Source organism: Pleurodeles waltl, chromosome 8 (assembly GCF_031143425.1).
Source record: "Pleurodeles waltl isolate 20211129_DDA chromosome 8, aPleWal1.hap1.20221129, whole genome shotgun sequence".
Lineage (NCBI taxonomy): Eukaryota > Metazoa > Chordata > Amphibia > Caudata > Salamandridae > Pleurodeles > Pleurodeles waltl.
The window spans coordinates 568,447,010-568,461,139 of NC_090447.1; the positions used below are offsets into that span (position 1 = coordinate 568,447,010).

Sequence of the window (14,130 nt, forward strand, 5' to 3'; positions counted from 1 at the left end):
TCTGTTAATTTTTGAAACTCCATCTCACAGTCTGTGTCCCAAGAAAACTCAACTCCCTTCTTGAGTAGTTTTCTAATATGAGCACAACCTCAAACAAAATGTTTGATAAATTTGCTATAATATTCAATCATACCTAGAAACTTGTTTAGTTCTTCTTTATTACCTGGTGAGTTCATTCTCTGTATTGACTAAACAAAGCCCTCTTTGGGGAAAATACCTTCTCCAGTAATGGTAGGTCCAAGATAATTTATTGCGTTCCTACAGAATTTACATTTGTCTATTTTAATAGTCAAATTGTGTTGGTTCAACCTCACCAACACTTGTCTTACTCTGAAGTTGTATTCTTCTTTGTTTCTCCCAAAGAGTTACATATCATCTTGGTAGATGTTTACTCCATCTAGCCCCTTCAAAACCATTTCTAAGGCTCTCTGGAAAACAGAGACAGCAGAATCTAATCCAAATGGCAATTGAATTAATTTTAAGGTACTAAATGGGGTAACAAACACTGTAAGATCTCTCAACTCTTCATCCAACTCAATTGGATGATGTGCCGAGGTTAAGTCAATACTTGAAAAAGCCTTGGCACCTTCAAATAATAGCAACATGTCAGTGATATTAGGGAGTGGATACTTGTCAATCACTCCATTATTATTCAAGTCTCTTAGATCAATGCATAAACAACTTCTCCCATTAGCTTTCTTCGCTACTACTAATGGTGCCAACCACTCTGAACATTCTATTTCTTCAATAAGTCATTTCAACTCCTGCTTAACCTCCTTTCTGATGGAAATAGGAATATTGCAAAGTTTACCTACTACAGGTTTTGCCTCTGATATTGAAAATATCTTGTGTGAATAATCCTTTGAACAACCTAGCTTGTTTTTAAATAAATTGTGAAATGTTTGTTCTAAGTTTTGCAGAAATTCATCATCAGCCTCTACTTTCTGAACCACAGGAATATCTGTCAACATAATGGGAGGTACCCTATTGGGATATAATATGACACCCAAATCACATTGGTGGAACCAGCTTAATATACTGTCTCCTCTCTTAAACACATATACCTTTGCATCTATTTGCCTTTGCCCATGTTCTACCCTCCCTTCAAAGTTCTCAAGCAAATGAATGGGTTTACCTCCATAGGCATACAGCCTATCAGGACTAGGAATTTTCACCTGTGTCTTCAATTTATTCTCATAGAAATTTCTTGAGATTACTGTGATCTTTGCTCCAGAATCAAATAACATCCTAGAACTTTCTCAATTCACTCTTATTACATAAACAGGCAAGTTCTTCTTCAACTCCCCTACTTAAAGTACACCTTGTCACCATTCATAATCAGAATTGTTCTTGTCTACTTCAATTTATTGTCAATTTCTAATACTTTCCTAGCCTGTTTGTTTTTCTTATGCGGAACAACATTTATCATTCAATAAATGTCCATTCCTCCCACACCTGAAGCATTTAGTTTTGGTTTCACTCTTATTTTCATTTTTTGTAGAAATACTCTTACTTCCTTTTTTTCTGAATATTATTCACGACATTAACCTCTTCCCCATTCTTTTTTTTCTGTACTTATAATCTAAACACATTTCAGTGATCTCAGGTCTTTGCTACCACTAAAGCTTCATCCAATGTTGGTTTTTACATAATTCTTCCCTTATACTTTCTATGTTACATCCCAACATAAACTGACCTCATATTCTCTCTTCCATTAATCCTGCAAATTTGCATGAAGAAGCTAACTTTCTTAAATTAAAACATAATTTTCCTTCTTTCTGGCACTGCTTACCAAAATGGTATCTTTCTAGTATGATGCTAACTTTAGAAAGATAGTGTTTATCCAGTTTCATCATGCATATTTCATACTCATTAAGATCTTCTGCTTCTATACCTGTAATATTTGGCAGATGGTCAAAGACCTCTTGGCCCTCTGACCCTAAACAATGCAACAATAATGCTGTCTTCCTTTCCGCACTCACATTCACACCACATACTTTAGCGTACCTTTCAAAATCCTTCTTCCATTTGTGCCATCTTATGGGTGGTACACCTGGATTTGTCAGAGAGAAAGGAGGTGCCACAACATTCTATATGACTGCTGCTTTAACAACTTAGAAAACTCTCAATGTTACTGACAAATTGACATTATATGCATGAGACAAAGTGTTCTGCAAATAAATTTATTTTAACTTAACATGAAAATATATACATTTATAAGTATATTAAATAGTGCACTTGTAGAGATTATGAAGAAACTGTGTGCACTAGAATAACACCAAAGAAAATACCTTTACTTCAAACTTTGAGAGCAAAACTAAATTGAAACATAGTTATTGTTGTACTTCTTTCATTTTTGATGTGTAATACTTGAGTTTCAAAAAATCTCTGCAGTTGTAGGCAAAGACGCATCCTAGTACTCCTAGGTGTCACCTCCATTAAGCACCTGAGAAATGAGAAACAAGGAAAGATGACCGTTGCTAAGCAACTCTTCACTGACTCTGCCTCCGTCACAGAGCGCAAGCCGATGGTTGCTAGGCAGCTTTCCTTCGTCTCAGCCTGTGTAAATGCACTGTGGAGTGTGCGGTTCAGGACGCAGGCTTTCTTGGAAAGGAGTGTGCAAGAAGGAGCACAAGTCTCTGCTGCCATGGGCAATTGATGGCAAAAGGCACCCACCCGATGAAGTGCCTGTGTGACTGGTGAGTAGGAATTCCAGGACGCTCAGTTGCAAAAGGGGATTATAGGGTTGCCGGGTAACCGAGCATTAGTATAGATTCAAACGATGCTTGAGAAGCTTGAATTGGATCACTAAAGCAGCAACTGTCAATTTTAAGTATGAAAAAACACAAAAGAATCCTGGATACACACCCCAAATGTACCACATTAGGCACCCCACCCAGGAATGCCTATCTACAATCTTCCAAGGTGAATAAGAAAGCGATCTTTTTGTTAACACTTGCATTTGACAGGGAATTAGTTTAGGGGGCAGAAATGTATCCACTGTTGTACTTATTACATGCACATTTATTAATTTCAACGCTTCATTATTACCATAAGGCAGAACAATGGTTGTTTATGAGTCAATCATAACAGGGGTTTCCCAGTTTCTTCATTGTTCTGATTCTCAGTTACATTGGTTTGACAGATCGTGAATATTACATTTGTGTGATATCAACTACATTGACTGTTAACTGTGCAATCATGGTGGCTGCCATCAGGTGAATCAACACTCACATTTTATTTGTTATCCATTTTTGATATCCATGTGTTCATGTATGTAATGACCATGTCAGTTCCTCTTTAATTACTGTGAGCAAGGCTACGGCGGAAACATGTTGGTGTGGACATACTGGGTAAATAATTCACTTATTGCAACTCGGCAGTGTCCATGGAGTCCCTGGTGAATGGAAGTAAATTGGTGAATTGTTTGAGTTTCTGAAACCCGACACAGACCACTGCGACCTGAGCCCCTCAAAACCGTAGAAATTCAGTGGCCATCCAGCCTGCAATCACCCAATCCTCTGCAGCACAAGACCTTTGCACATGCCCAGTGGGTTTTGCTGTGTGAGTGGGTGGTTTTTTTTCATTGTTTTTTGGATCTGCAAATTTACATGGGGCTGCACTTAGCCCTGCGGAGAATCTGTGGATCCTTAAAAAAAAAAAAGGGCCATCTCTCCTATGGAGTCAGGATACCTGTTTCCTGACCCTTTATGTCAGTGTTTTATTGCTTTTTTCTCTCCTCTGCCCAATGCGAGAAAGAAAATGTCAGCCGCAACTTTCCTCTCAGCTTGCGGCCAGCCAGTCAGTGCCTTGCTTTTTCCCAGGATCCACGGATTCCCCATGGGTCGATCAGCGAAGGATCCATGTCTTTAGATATTTATATTTCATTTTCCTTTAATAACTTCAAAACTATTGAACAGATTTACACCATATCACAAAAAGAGATGCTTCTGCACCAAGATCAAGCTTTCTACCAAATTTGGTGTAATAACGTTCAGTGGTTGGGCTGTAGTCATGTCTAAAATCCCTATGGGAAATTGTATGAGGAAAACATGTTTTTCCCACACCCCCTTTTCTCGGCCCCGGCTTGACAGATCACCCAAAACTTTCCAGACAACAGCTGAGGTGACCAACACTCTAGTTTTGAAAATTTTGTTAAGATTCGTCAAATTGCGCCAATGTTATCAGCAAAACAAAAAACGTGTTTCCTATTGACACTAGGCCCCAAAAATAACTATCTATCACCAGTAGGTACTGTATATGTGTGTGTGTGTATGTATATATATATATATATATATATTAACATATATATATATATATATATATATATATATATATATATATATACACCTGCAAAATACTTACATTTTCTGTATAAAGGCAAGTGTAGTAGAGGTATGTGCATGGTACAAATTTGCATGGTAAAGACATGCGTGGTAAAGGCATGTGTGTGGTAATGGATGCTTGGTTATAGGTACCTTATTATGTAGCATTATGTGGCACATTTTGTGATAGCATTACCTCATTATTTTGTCATGTTTTATTATCATTTTATTACTATCTGGGCAAAGGTTTCATCTCATTAGTACCAGTCTGACACCCAAGTAGAGAAATAACAGAAAGATGACCAGTTAACCTTTGTGATGGGCTTTCCATTGGGCAGCAAAAAAAAGTAGTAGTAACTTTCAATCCGTAAGAGTTCGAAACTAAATAATTTTTTTGGTATATACTACAGTTTATGTGAAAAATCCAAAATAATGTGGAAATCGCAGGGATCATAAAATTGCATAATTCCGGTAGCACTGAGTAAGAGGCACTTCAAGGTTTATGTGTACTCTATATTTGGGGTAGATTATTACTAAACATAGAGCAAAATTACAGTCTGCTACATCAAATACAAGAGATGTTGTACAGCACATACCCTCATTGCACGTATTTCAATGTGCTGTGATGTGTGATAATTAACAAAATGGAGGTTGGTGAAATAGAGCATTTGCTTAGGATTACACAATTTGGTCAGACAGAGATGCAGGGATTGTCATATTTTCCAGTTTCTCACTGAGCAACTGAGCCACTACATGGGTCTCTCTTTGACATAAAGCTGAATGTTTCATCTTTAATTCTAGGAGAATGAGACTACGGCCTGGGCAACAGGTCAGGACCACATTTTTGGCAGTTTTACAAAGCACAAACCTCAGAGCACTTCACAATAGACACAGACTGTTAATTTCTTTTTCCAGCACAGAGATGTGCCTGGATTCACAACCTGCTGAGTAGAGGCTGGTATTCAAGCCTGGCTCCCCATGATGCAAGGAGGACACCTGTAGCCACAAGGCCAAATCACCACCTGTGAGCGCTCCGCTCATTTTGAACTCAAGGTTCTCATGACCAACCTGGACCAGAAACCAGCCACTTGATGCCTCCCAATCCAGCTTCCGCAGTAATCACATCACTGAGACTGCCCTGATCGCAGCCACGGATGACATACGCACCCTCCCCGACAGAGGAGAAACAGCGACCCTTATCCTCCTCGACCTTTCGTCAGCTTTCAATACCATATTCCATCACAAGCTCATCAGAAGACTCCACCACACTGGCAAATACATATTTTTCTCGCACACTTACAAAATGTGAACTAACACGTGGAAAGGGGTTTACTCATCTTGCACTAATATAGTGTAGTTTCCCATGTCTCCATTTCATAGTAGGAAATTGGGTGGTTTGGGGAACCACTTACACCAATAACGTCTGCAGTTGTTTAGTTACTATTTGTTCCATCACCTTTGAGAGAGGGAAACAATGAAGAATGAGTATCCCATCACCCAACTAATACGTTTTTAAATGCCAGGATAACACTGTCCCAAAAAAATCAGATCAATGTTTCTAAAATGATCATTTTGAGGCACTTTTTGGCACTGCAGGAAGCAATCCCACCTCTAAGACAATCCTTTTTTAGCTTTATATTATTTTATTTTAAATCTATGTGCCTACTGTTCTTAGTTTGAAGGACATGAAAGCATAACTTTCTAACAAACTGAGGGGAATCTGACATGCAAGCAGGAAGGGCAGCTGTGTACTACACCAACAGAAATTATTGAGCATCAATATCATCAAAAACCTGATTAGAAACAGAGTCAGAAAAGACTGAACTGCTTCTGGCAATTCATTCACATCAACATCACCAAAAAGGATTAGCAAACCATTCATAAAACTACATAAGCATCCAAAAAAAGAAGTAAGGGAAGGCTGAAAAACGCAGGTAAATAAGAATAAGTGCGTTCTGCACTCTTTGGGAATTCATTATAATCAACATCATCAAAAAGGAATAGGATACCAATTATTAAAATACATACAAAAATAAAAAACAAAGGAAATCAAAAAGCCCATATTAAATGCATAACACATTAATACAGATGATTTCCTTTGTTTGGGGTTGGTGCTACTCCCAATTGATTTTAAGACCCTGTTTGTTTTTATTTTTACATACAATAAATCCAAGGTGCAAGACCTCACCAGATCTAAAAATATTAATCCATATCTGTGAGCAATCTTTAAGGGTTTTAAATTCTCTTAGAACTAAACATTCTGGGCACACAAGGGTCTAAGTAAATAGCATCATATGATAACAAATGGGCATGCGAAGATATAAAGGTTCATTTTGGTACCTGTCATTGGGCAAAGAGCCTCCAGACAGTTTGGCAACGGTAGGGAAAATGTCCATGTTGCTAGTAGGTTCACTGATAGATGAGCCAGCCTGTAGCCTTCCTGGCCAACGTACAAGCCCGGCCACACGAATGCCTCCTTCCCAGCTTGTAGATTTTCCACCTTAAACATGCATTGTAAATAACAATATTTCACCGTTATTCTTTAAGATGTGTTATTAAATGCGAGTTGACACACAATATTTTTTTCTGTTATAAATGATTTATTTAGAATCATGCAGTTTTAATGGTGAAAGCACATTTTACCCAAAGCAGAATTCCAAGGTGCTGAATACGCCACATTTTCGCTGTTGTTCACCTCGAATCAATATTAAATAAATAAAATAAATTAAATTAATGTGCAAACATTAACGACTTTAAAAAGGAGAATAGCTTTGTGATTTTGTCTGGATTTGTTCCGGACCCTGTGGCTCTTAGGTCACCCAGATGATTCACTTGGTAGTGTCCATAAACCATTATTTATTAATTAACGGTTTTTCTACAATGCAATCATGTAATTTGCCGCTACTTCAGAGTGCTGCCTAGTGTTATCTATCTTAAAAAGAGTTCACTCAAGGAACAGGCCCAGAGATACAGGGATTCGGAAGGGTTCTGTTCATCATAGGGGCCTGATCCTCTGGATAGGGAGTGGTCCCGAAACCATGCAAATAGCATAAAGTAACTAACTGATGTCTACAAAGTCATGGGCCACAGGATCACCTACCAGTTCTCTATTTGAACAGCATATGGGATGTACACTGGTCAAGTCTTTTCCCTGTGTCAGATGCAACAAACCAGCACATCACACAGAGAATGTTCACAAGCACTCACAGAACTCCTACCACATTATTACTCACCACTCAGAATTCATTCAATCAGATCTTGTACGGAATGCAAAGATGCAATCCTGAATGCGAGAGCAGCTCTATTTCCATGGATGTCCCCAGTGTTGCAACATTCGAGTACTTCACATCTGTCCCCCACAAGAATATGGGCTGCAATGCCGAAAAATGTGGCACGTTTGAAAAGGATTTTGGAGGGAGCAAAAGGTGATCCACAAGACCGCTGTCTGCTTCCAAAAATGCCTACAGCTGTCACTAAAACTGTGCAAACTGTCATAAACAATGGTAACGGTTGAAATGGAGAATTGGTGATCTTTCTATGCTTTGCACATCCTGCATCAGTCAAAAAATCACCATGATCTCTCTTGTGTCTCACGTTTCCTTTGGGTTCATGGGAAATCACAACTTTGCGGGGGAGAACATCTCTTAGGTATGATAGAGAGGCTTTTTTTGAATCTCTGTCGCTTGGTAAAGTAATACAAAATAATGCCTATTGGTCAAATAGACCTTTGATTATTGACTTGAAGTGTGAAAAAGAACCTAGCATCGGCAATACATTTCTAATATAGTGAAACCAATTTGGCTGCACGAGAATGACAGAGAGAATGGTGTCCAAAGCTTATCGGTTTTGTTAACAATTTAAATCAAGTTACAAGTCAAATCAATCAGTAAAACTGAACAAAATATATGCTAAGTGGATGGATATTTAAACGATCATGCAGTCTGAATATGTATATGATCAGGAAAAAGATACAATATAGAATTACATACAGCAAACACAATATCAACCAAGCAGTTTCCACAAAAGAACTTCTCTATTCTAAATAAAGTATTAAGAGTGTCAGGAGGAAATTCTATGAGGAAGGTGACAGAATCAGATGAACCAAGTTTAAAGTTAAATTGGAAATTCTAAGTTAACAAGCATGAAAATCAACACACTGGGCATGTGAAATCAGCAGGGTCAAGAAGAAATCTCTCAGAGAAATCAGGATGGAGTATGCTCAACTGTTCTGAAGATTACACAATTAAAGCATACAAGAAATTTCTATAAGTGTTCTTCATCTCCTCGTCCATCAAAAAAAAACAATCCAAAGAAAAGAGAAGGTAGACTCCCTAGTTTCCCAACTCTCAACAAAAGAGCAATCATCTGAGGAACCTTGGATGTGACATCAGTCCTGTCTGCCTGTTACAGGAGAGCCTCTCTCACAGTTTCAGTCTCGATATCCAAGGTCAACTTTTAATTGCAAAGGTAAAATCAGGGACAGAAAGTAAAACCTGCCCCACCTACCTTAAAAACTGCAATTGAGTAGAGGGAGTTTCCCCACATGGAAAAATATTTCCCCTATGGTGAAACAAAGTTAAATGTGCTAATAATACGCATGAATTGCATTTCACTATTTACAAATGTAGTTCTGTGCATGCGTAAATTGTATAAATGTGAGTATGCAAAGAAAGCTATGAGTAGTGTGGTTTTCTAGAAACCTACTTGAATTTTTTGAGGATGTCCTAAAAGTCAGAAATGTGCTCCAAATATAGTTGTAATCAGAGCACGACTGGCCCATAGGGCAAACAGGCAGTGCCCAATAGGCTTGTCTGACAGATCAGTGTGTGGCCTCTTTTTTTAGCAGTTTGTGGGCCTTTTTTATGGCCAGGTGGGCTGTTTTTACAGTTGATTTCCCTGATCTTACCACAAATATTGATTGCAGTAAACACAAATCCATGCAATCACCCATACCTTGCAAAATACGCATACAGCATATCTTTACAGTTTAAAACTGGCCTGATTTGCAAATGTGGGCCACTTTTTTTAGTTCTCTTACGGGCTGATGGGGGCCACCTTTATTTTAATGACTGTGCTGATTTTTTGTGGCAGCCCTGCATGGTTGTAATTCTCTTGCAGCAAATGTGCTACTTTTTCAACTTACCTTTTGTGAATTCTGTATAAAGATGGAAATGAATAACAGTTTCATCATAGAGTTGCCTCCTAAGAAAATTAACACTCCTATCTGCTACGTTCTTAACATTACTATGCAATGCATGTCCTTTTTTGTCTGCCTCAGCAATTGGATATTCTCAAACTCCCTGTAACTGACTCCTCCTGCTTACCAGTTCCACATCTGGCAGATATTTTCCCTTAGGGGCTCTAGGTGGCAGTGACTTGGTTCCTGACAGCGTTTCACATTATGATACAAGCATCCCTGTCTCTCTCTTCCCTCACCCTAAAACATAGCTATGTAGTTATTCAAAAGCCTCTAGTCTTTCTCATAACCACAAGCTATATCTGCACATATTAAAACATTACCCTTAACCCCTTGTGTGCATTGGACAACTTGGAGACGTCCAATGTCACGGTGTGCGTGTGCCTCTGCCTCAAACAGCTCCTGGCTGTCCTTGCACCCACCCATGGGGACAGCCCTGGCTCTTCCCCCATGGGCCACCCTTGTGCACTCCCCACCAGGGATGCCAGTGGAAATTGTTCTGCTGACACTTCAAACCCTCCCCCTTGCATGCCAGCAACATCAAAAACTGCCTGGACCGCGCTGAAAGACATTTGCTTCAAGCACGGGGAGGAAAAATATGAGTCTTTTCCTCCAAGGAGGGTTTTGGGCCAGTCAAAGAGTCATTAGGGGAAAGGAAAGGGTTTTCCTTTCCCCTGATGTCTCAATGGAGTGCATTCCTTCTGCACACTCGCGGGGAGCCGCAATGGTACAGCAGATATGCCAACTAGACACCAGGGATTCTTCAGGTAAAAAAAAGTTATTGCTTTGGGGAGCTGCCCCTTCAGCTATGGTCACTCTCCTTTGTGGAGTAAGTATTTTGGCCTTTTCTGCACCCCATGGGGACAGATTGGCCTTTTTATTTTTTAAGGCCCAGCAGAAACCACTTGACACTAGGGACATATGTATATCGAGACTAGACTAGACAACAGGGATTTATACATATGTATACTTTGTGTGTTTGGGGAGTGGCTCCTTGGGCAATGGTCGCTCCCCTTTTGTGGGAGAATATTTTGGCAATTTCTGCCCTCCTTGGGGGCAGATCGGCATTATGATTTAGGCCCATCTGCCCCAAGGAGGGCAGAAGCCCAATAGACACAAGGGAGTTGCACATATATGTATGATTTTTGTGTTTGTGGAGCGCATCCTTGGGAAAGGGTCACTTCTCGTTTGGGGGAGAATATTATGGGAGTTGCTGCCTCCCTTGGGGGCAGATCAGCCACTGTGACTTAGGCCCATTTATCCCCAAGAGGGGCAGATGCCCACTAGACACTAGGACGTTCTTCGTGCTGTTGATTTTTGTGTATGGGGAATGGCCCCTTGGGCAAGGGTTGCTCCTCTATAGGGGACAATTATTTTGGCTGTTTCCGCCCCCTTTGGGGGCAGATCAGCAATTTCTTTAGGCCCAGCCACCTCTAAGGGGTGCAGAAAACCAATAGACACTGGAGAAATATTCTGAATGTTTGGTGGCGGGGTGTGTGTGGATTGGCACATCATTTGCATTAGTGGACATAGGCCCTCATTACATACTTGGTGGGCAGCGGAGGCCGCCCGCCAAGGTTGAACCGCGGAGCGGCCGCCTATGTGGCAGCAATCCCGTCCAGAGTTTCCGCCCGCCGGCCCAGCAGGGATGTCGGCCGTAACATTGGAGCCGGCTCCTAATGGAGCAAGATTCTCGCAATTAATTTTCTCTCCTAGTGGAATCATCTGATGATGAAGCGACTCACAGTGCAGAGGAAGAGCCTATTTTGGACGAGAAGAAGTGCCTATAGTGCAGGAAGAGGTATCTTGATGTGGTTTTACAGCCCACGAGCTGTGAGTCATTGGTTCTATTTTTTTGACCATTCAATTATTAACAGTGCATTTAATTTTTTTGAAATGTCTTGTTAAACTAAATTTTATGTTCTGAACTTTCACTCATTCTCGTGCCAAATCCAACCATGATTTGTGTGTGTACCAATAAAGATAGTGAGAAGACTCACTCACCTTCCCAAATTACAATCAACAACCACAAGAAGCGAGCATGCTAACAAATCTCTAACTTTTATGATGTCCCAAACACTCAAATTATGAAAATCACAGTTTTTAACCTTTGTCCAAGGTTACCATGATTAAAAGCGTGCCATATTGGTGGGTAACCACAAGACAAATTTATTGCACTTCTCATCTCAGTTGGGAATTCAACACATGAAAAAAACATGCTCTGCTGTGATCAGGCATTGAAGCACACCCATGACACTCTAGGTTCTTGGGTGGGACCCCAATGATGAAGCATGCCTCCAACAGAGTTGGTGGGTGAGGGGTCTTTTGAACAAAACCTAATACCATTTTTTTGGGCACATCACAGAAATAAGAGACTTGGGGCCATATCTATACTTTTTGACGCACAACTGCGCCAACGCAGTTGTGCGTAAAAAAATTTAACGCCGGCTAACGCCATTCCAAAGCAACATGCGGGCGCCTTATTTATTGAATGACGTTAGCCGGCGGAGCTGACTGGGGAAAATGGAGCTTGGCCGTCAAAAAATGGGGCAAGTCAGGTCTGAGGCAAAATTTTCGCCTCAACCCGATTTGCGCCATTTCTTTTTTACTCCCAACCCCGATTGAAATGACTCCTGTCTTAGCACAGACAGGAGTCATGCCCCCTTGCCCAATGGCCATGCACAGGGGACTTATGTCCCCTGGGCATGGCCATTGGGCATAGTGGCATGTAGGGGGGCACAAATCAGGCCCCCCTTTGCCACAAAAAAAACCCAAAAAACATACTTACCTGAATTTACCTTAAGTTCCCTGGGATGGGTCCCTCCATCCTTGGGCGTCCTCCTGGGGTGGGCAAGGGTGGCAGGGGGTGTCCCTGGGGGCATGGGAGGGCACCCCTGGGCTCCTTCCGAGCCCACAGGTCCCTTAATGCCTGCCCTGACCAGGCGCTAAAAAATGACGCAAAAGCTGCTGGATGTAATTTTTTTTGACCCGCCCACTCCCGTGCGTCATTTTTGCACGGGAGTTTAAATAAGGCGCACATGCCTTAGAGTCATTTTTTAGAAGGGAACGCCTACCTTGCATATCATTAACGCAAGGTAGGTGTCCACGCAAAAAAATGACGCAAACTCCAAGATCTTTGGTGCTAGACGGGTCTAACGCCTAAGTATAAATATGGAGTTAGCTTTGCGTCGGATTTGCGTAAAAAAAACAACGCAAATCTGGCGCAAACAGAGTATAAATATGCCCCTTGGTAGCATTGCTCGATTCTTGTCTATGGAAAATCTACCAACTCTAGTTATGTTAAAATAATAGGCATCTGAGGGAGTACAGGGGGGTACCCATCATGGATCCCAACAGGATTTCTTACCCACAATGCTCTGCAAACCTCAAAATGGGACTAAAAACACATTTTCCTTGCATTTCTTTGCCATATTCTTCCACAAACTGAAACAAACCACAAATTTCCTACCAACCAGCATTCCCCTTGGTCACCTGATAAAAATGATACCTCACTTGTGTGGGTGCCCAAAGCAGAGTCAGCCTAAAAACATTGTAAAAACCTGCACTTTTGGATCTACTTTGGTTCCCCTATACGTCTATACGTTTTTGGCCCTTCCCTGTCGCAGGCACTTGGCCACCCCACCCGAGTGAGGTATAAATTTTATCGGGAGACTGAGGGTAACGCTGAGTGGTAGGAACTTTGTGGCTCACCTCAGATTCCAGAACGTTCCACCACAGAAATGTAAGGAAAATGTGTTTTTAGACAAGCTTTGATGTTTGAAAGAGATTCTTGGTTGACACGACGTGGTGAGAAAGACACAAGTCATCCCATCCTAGATTCCACTCGGTGTCTCGTTTTAAAAAATTTACAGGTTTGCTTGGTTTCCTTAGGTGCCGGCTGAACTTGGGCCCAAAATCCACAGCTAGGTAAGTTGCAAAAAAAAGGGTCAGTTTTCAGTGGAAAAATATGAAGTGTCCACGCTGCGTTTTGGGCCATTTCCTGTTGCAGGCATTAAGCCTACCCACACAAGTGATGTACGATTTTTATCTGGAGATTCTGGAACTCCCTTTCATTGAAATATCAGGAAAATGTGTTTTTAGACACATTTTGAGGTTTGCAAGGGATTCTAGGTGATATAACCTGGTGAGAGACACACAACTCACACCATCCTGGTTCACCCAGGTGTCTAGTTTTCAAAAATGTACAGGTTTGCTAGGTTTCCGTAGGTGCCAGCTGAGCTAGGGCTGAAAATATCCAGCTAGGCAAGTTGCAAAAAAAGGGTCAGTTTTCAGTGGGAAAATGCGATGTGTCTATGCTGCGTTTTGGGTAATTTCCTGTCTCAGGCACTAGGCCTACCCACACACGTCAGGTACCATTTTCATCGGGAGACTTGGGAGAGTGCTGGGTGGAAGGACGTTTGTGGCTCCCCTCAGATTCCAGAACTTTTCAGCACAGAAAAGTCAGGAATATGTGTTTTTTAGACACCTTTTGAGGTTTGTAAGGGGTTCTGGGTGACAGCACCTGGTGAGAGCCACACACTCACCACATCCTGGATTACCATGGGTATCTAGTTTTAAAATATGTACAAGTTTGCTAGGTTTCCCTAG

The 14,130-nt window shown here is 41.0% G+C and overlaps 1 long non-coding RNA gene across 1 annotated transcript in view; it reads right to left on the reverse strand.

Moving 5' to 3' along the window:
- Window positions 1–14,130, reverse strand: part of LOC138250137 (uncharacterized) — a 391,073-nt gene that overhangs the window by 316,041 nt on the left and 60,902 nt on the right. The window contains exon 2 of the long non-coding RNA XR_011194894.1: window positions 6,666–6,825. This is a non-coding gene — a long non-coding RNA (uncharacterized lncRNA). The remainder of the gene's footprint in view (window positions 1–6,665; window positions 6,826–14,130) is intronic.